The sequence below is a fragment of the Zalophus californianus genome, chromosome 1, assembly GCF_009762305.2.
Source record: "Zalophus californianus isolate mZalCal1 chromosome 1, mZalCal1.pri.v2, whole genome shotgun sequence".
Lineage (NCBI taxonomy): Eukaryota > Metazoa > Chordata > Mammalia > Carnivora > Otariidae > Zalophus > Zalophus californianus.
In genome coordinates, this window is record NC_045595.1 from 137,972,328 (window position 1) to 137,978,327 (window position 6,000).

At 41.7% G+C, this 6,000-nt stretch overlaps 1 protein-coding gene and 1 long non-coding RNA gene across 2 annotated transcripts in view; one reads left to right on the forward strand and one right to left on the reverse strand.

Annotated features, from left to right (window-relative positions):
• Nucleotides 1-2,017, reverse strand: part of BCL6 (BCL6 transcription repressor) — a 25,837-nt gene extending 23,820 nt beyond the window's left edge. Inside the window, exon 1 of the mRNA XM_027586848.2 lies at nucleotides 1,942-2,017. The gene's annotated coding sequence lies outside the window, so the exon portion shown is untranslated. The remainder of the gene's footprint in view (nucleotides 1-1,941) is intronic.
• The window catches only part of LOC118356196, a 7,237-nt gene that overhangs the window by 1,129 nt on the left and 108 nt on the right, over nucleotides 1-6,000 (forward strand). Inside the window, exon 2 of the long non-coding RNA XR_004819529.1 lies at nucleotides 5,311-6,000. This exon is cut by the window's right edge and continues 108 nt beyond it. This is a non-coding gene — a long non-coding RNA (uncharacterized LOC118356196). The remainder of the gene's footprint in view (nucleotides 1-5,310) is intronic.

Genomic DNA, 6,000 nt, shown 5'->3' on the forward strand with positions numbered 1-6,000 from the left:
AGATCAGCCGGAGGGAATTCTAAAGGCCTGCCGTGCCAGTATCACAGATACTGCGTGTATTTAGAACAGCCTGTGCTACAACTACGGCGCTCCGCACGCAGCACAGGCTCCCTAGCTTCGGAGCTCACTTGGGAGGAGGAGGAGAAGGGGGGAAATTCTTTCTTTTCTATCTATCTATCTTTCTTTCTTTCTTTCTTTCTTTCTTTCTTTCTTTCTTTCTTTCTTTCTTTCTTTCTTTCTTTCTTTCTTTCTTTTTCTTTCTTTCTTTCTTTTTCTTTCTTTCTTTCTTTCTTTCTTTCTTTTCTTCTTTCCTTTCTTTTTAAAAGCAAATGCAGTGCAGAATCATTTCACTGTGGGCCTCGGTTTGTTTATTCAGAACTGCCAGTTTCCCTATTTAAATGTTGGTTGGGGTTTTTTCCCCTCCTACTCATCCCCGAATGAGGGAGACTCTTGTTTCTTTTATGTCTCTCTCTTAAAAGAAGGGTGTGAGGGGAAAATAATATTTCAGATTCCTCAAGAATTAACCCAAAATGTTTGGGCCAGAAGCAGCTTTCAAAAGGTCAGGCTGTTCTGAGCCTTGGCTATGAGAGTCCTTCAGGCGACTCATTAAATTACAGATGAGTTCTTAAAGGTTCCACAAAATTTCTGCACATGTTAATTTCCAAAAAAGATATGTCCCAAAATCTACCTCTCCCAACCTCAAATCTGGGTTTATAATGGAGAAGTGAGCAGAGCTACGAAAGATTACGGGCTATTTCCTGGGGTATTTGGGATCTCTTTCCCAGGAAAAGTCCGTAAGAAGTTCAGATCTGTTGCTGAACATGTTATTGTCAATGCACCCCCACCACCACCACCACCTTTAAAAGGCTGTGTTGGGAATTTTAGAACCAGAAGAGGTCCAAAGGGGTTGATTATTTTCCACAAGGTCTGGAGCTTAGGAAATATGCATAAGTGTCTGTTCCTATGAAATCTGAATATTTTAATACTTATTGACAGATGGATTACTGCAGCCTCTGCAGAAAAGCCTGTCTTGTAAAGGATTTTTTGAAAAATATACATAGGCCTAATCCTGTCACTGTTGTTGAAATGAACATTTTACCCCCAAAGACACATGATATTGTCAAGTGCAGATTCATTCTGCCAGAAGGAGGACTATCTGCTTTTTTATTGTCTCCCTCCCCTTCCTTTTCAGAGTTTTAAATGAATTCCACTGGATTCAAAATGATACCCCGATTTTGCTGAAGTGATTTTCTCCGTGCATTTATATGTATGATATTTTTTCTATCTTTGAGAGCAGTAAGAACTTCAAGGTTTCTCAGGTGTGTCTATATATGGTTTGGAATGTGAAATGTATGGCTCTGCCCTATTATTGATCCTACGATGGAGATTACTTTTATGATTTTTGGTCACTTTTCTAATCAAAGTTGCCATCCTGCCTGCTTCATTGGTCCCCTGCCGTTTCCCCCCCAACCCCAACCTTAAACACAGTTTGTCCCTCTGCGTTCTCTTTGCCACTCCAATCTTAGCCCCATGGGGGCGCTGCAGAGCAGAGGGAAATCTGCTCCCACTGGCAGTAGAACTAGCCAGAATGGGGGCTGGGAAGGAATTCACCCTTCTTGTACCTCAGACCTTTTTAATTCTTTGCAGGGAGCCCTTGGAGGGAAGACCCACCAGGCCTAGTTTATAGATAATTAAACCCACCACCAGGGACCTCAAACCTTCCAGCACATTATTTCTGGGACCAAGTGCCAGAGTCCCATATTTCTATGACCGTTGTTTTTTGTTTTTGTTTTTTTGCCAAATCAGTGTTTACATTGAAAGAAATTGATCAGAAGGATGCTGTTAAAAGAAAAATAATATTGAAAATATTCTAAAGATCGAGACTTTAGGTAGATCCCTTACTCTCCACTGAATGAACCGTGAAGAAAATTGTGCACCCACCTCTCAATCTCTTTCCAAATCCTAGGAGGGTAACTGTCAAATTTTATACCAGTTGAATTTCTTCCAGACTGTCCTTCTTTCTCTCATTCTTGATCTCTCCCCATCAGTAGCCAGTTGGCATCACCGTGTGGGCTCCCTCACTCCAGCAGTGCTATGTTATAGGATTAAAGAAAGGATTGACTTGAATATATTCAAATTCTTTTAAATCATCCTTAAGAAGCTCTAAAGAGAGATTCCGTGTCTGGGGTCTTATGAGTGATTCCTGCAGACTTGGAGGGACTATGTATCAACCAGTGCTATGATTTAATGGTCACTGGCTATTAATACTCAGAATAGAGGGCCAGGCCAGCCCCTATGCCCGGTGGACTGGGCATAGTAATAGGTTCCTGAGTGCAGCTGCCGGGTCAATATAAGCTTTGTTACAAATAAAATAGCCTGGTCCTAATATTACATCTATTCAAGGAAAGGAACAGATTTTGCATCCAGTTCCCCACAATTCAGTCATGGCTGAAAAGGAAGCTGTCCTTGGAATAAATAAATACTGCCTTGTCCTCTTTTTAAGGGGGCTCCAAACAGGAAGTCGGTTTCACCTGTCAGGAGCTTCTGGTACTTTGGTAGATCTTTAAGCTATCACATCTCAGGATTATAGCTTTTAGAACTGGAAAGAACCTTGCAGATCAATCACACAACTCCCCCAGGCTTCTCTCTTTCGAGAGGACAGGCCTGCCCTCACCAGAGGCGTGGGTGACCCCAGGACACAACTGAAAATGGGTCTTCGTTTGACAGTCCTGCGTCATTTCAGAGAATGAGGGTGATCTGACTGCCTGGCTTTGGAGGAGGGTGTCCTGTTTTCTGGCAGAATTGGGGAAAGAAAGGCTGCTTTGGGTTCCTCGGTAACTGTAAATTGGTCCTCAGAACGAACTCCAGGTCATGATGCTACTACTGAGTTTTGATGGACATTTGGGTTTGGTTATGTTTGTCCCCTGTGCTGCAGTACTCGACACTCCTTCTGATGGGTGTGGGAGATGTCGTCCACCTGATGCAGAAAATTTTACCTCTTCCTTTTCCTTCAAATCCTTCATTTAGAGTTATTGTAGACAAGCTCCCTATACTATCCTTGGAGAAAGAAGGGAGATTTCTTGGTATATTTTAGAGAAATTGAGCAGAAAGTTTTGAGACAGTAAAAGGAAAAACAGAAGACGATTTCTAGCTACTACCTTCTGAAAAAGAAGTGTCAACGTTTAATTTTGATCCATATGCTGCCTGCTTTCAGCCTGTTTTATTCTGAGACTTTTTTTTTCTTTAGAAACCTTTTCTAGCCCAGCTCAGACTTTCCCCCCAAAACACTGATTTTCCATACTTTTCTCACTTTTTAAAAATGGAAATAAATATCGGGAGCTTAAAATAGAGAAGTGATGGGGGGGCGCCTAATCATTTGTTTATTGCATTGGATCACTGTTTTGAATAACAGGGTTTTCACTTCCTATGAAACTCTAGCATGAAGGAAAGCAGCAGCTGGACCAGGAAGGGATGAAGAGAGGAAAGCACTGGAGTGTTTGTAAACTCTGGGTAGCTGGCCCACCCTCCCTGCGGCTGCCTGCCGGTACTTAGCTGTCTTTACTACCTAAGGCTAGAAGTGGAAAAACTTGATTTGCGTGTTGTGCCTGCATTTTTTTTCCCCTTCTCCACACCGCCCTCTGTACACCTGACCGTGCAGAAGCCTATCTGAAGCCGGCTGGCTGGCAGGCAGAGTTGGAGAGCGGAAGAATGTGCGGAGGGAGGGAGCACTTCGGTACTTTTCCATTCACATCTCCACAGTGGCTTTTCTTGTTTATTTCACCCTCCACCCGCAGAAAGCTTTCAGCTGCCTGAAATTCGAGTCATTACACTGCTCCCTGAGGTCAGACTACAGATGCTTGGTGCATGTTTCCTACATGTCGGTGTCTATGTAACATATGTACATACAGAGACACACACACACATATGCACGCACACACAGGCACGCACACAAACATGTAAGTCGCAGGGGCATGGTGTGAGGTAGGAAGGAAAAAAAAAAAACCAAACCTGGATTTGTTGCCAAAAAAACCTTGGCTTCTAATTACAGCTCTGCCTGGAACTCCCTTATGGAACCTGGAGCAAAACCACTTGTCAGGACTCAGTTTCCTCAGCAGTGTGAAGAAATAACCCCGATGATTTGCATGATGTCTATCTGTTCTAAATTCTATACCTCTATATCCAAATACATCTTTACATAACTTTGAGGTGGGGGCAGGGAACAGAAAGGAGCTGTACCTGGCATGGGGGAAGGGGTTAAAATTTAAACTTCTAAGTAAAGAAGGCAGTCCCAGAATCCTCACCTCTATCAATTTTTAACCAATTGTAGACCAAAGTCTGGGGTTATGCTGAGTGGGTACAAAAACCAATTGAAGATTTTTAATGTTGAGTTGGAGGAGACAGGTTCTAAGACCTTGTACCTTTGATCTCCAGCATTCATAATCAGCTGTGACAGTTCCCAAGTGTCTCTTCAGCATTATCGTTCCTTTTTTTTTTTGCCTTCTGTTTGTGTTTGGAAACTGTCCCAGTCAATGATAGGAAGGAGATGACACTTGTAAACTGGGCAGTCTTTAAGCCACTGGGCCCCATGTGGATGTGAAAAATATGTCATAACATTCACACACACACACACACACACACACACACACACACACACAAAGGAAGGAAAGAAAAAAAAAAAACCTAGAGAGAGATTCCTAGTAAGAAACTTAGAGGTAGATCAGCCATCACTACCTTAAAGGTAATTATTTGAAGTTAGAGGAAATAACAGATGAGGAGTTTGCCCTTACCAAAAAAAAAAAAAAAAAAAAGCTTGATCTTCCAGAACAAACTTGAAGGCAATAAAAGAGATACTTCAAATCAGTATTTCCTATACTTTTTTTGATCTCCATTCTTTAAAACAAAAGGTCTAAACTTTCTCAGGCCTGATTGTCTAGATGAAATGAGGTCTTTAACAGACCTCTCGGCATCCTCAGGAAGTAATAAAACAGCCCCAATTTATTAGCAGTGACCTCCCTACCACCACCATTTCTCCTTTGGCTTAGACCCTCTGGTATATTGCTGTCCACGTACAAGGAGACATGGAGTCAGTTACACTCTCTCAGTGTAGAATTACTGAGTTATAATATGCTAGAACTGGGAGAGTCCTTAGCAACAATCCAATCCAATGCTATCAATGGTATAGAATTGGAAACTGAGGCCCAGACAGAAGGCATTTTCCACATCCATTGAACTGCAGACAGAGCCAGATCTAGAATTCTGATGCTCTGATTCTAAATCCATTGTTGTTTTTTGTTTTTTGTTTTTCCATAGTTTATCACGGAAAGAGGACATAGAGTGAGCATCCCTGCAAAAGAGCCATTTGCTGTGGCCTTACATTCAGAGAAGTCCTCAGAGTTGGACTTTTGACATGCTCTCCACTGAGGTTCTGCTGCAGTCTTAGTGGCGCACTGACAGGATCGAAAGAAGACCTTCACACACAAGTTTTGTGTGCGGGTCCCGCCGCAAGACCCAGTGTAGGAGCCCTCCCAGTCCCCCATGGTGCCGTGATTTCATACTGTTACTAAATCTAGAATTGTCATGAATCATGTGATTGTATTGTAATTGTGTGTATGTTGGTGTTTAAAATGTAAATTTTTAAATATATATGGCCTAGAGGCAACAATGCCACAGTAGCAATGAGCACACCTCATGCCCAGATTGTACCATAAAATAAGGATTTGCTAAAAAAAAAAAAAAAAAAAAAAAAGAAGCCAAACAAACACACAAAAAAATCCCTGCATTGCTGGGGGATATTTCAGAGACACTGGAGCCATCTGAAGAGCTCCCAATGGCCAAAGCTGCAAAATTTGAGTGACAAGATAGAATAATATTAGATTATAACCCAAAGTATAAAATAAATGTCCACAAGTTTACACAGATATAAATAAATTATGGGAAAAATTAATAAATGGAAGAGACAAATTTCCCATGCAGAAGGATTCCAAATAATTTATGTAGATA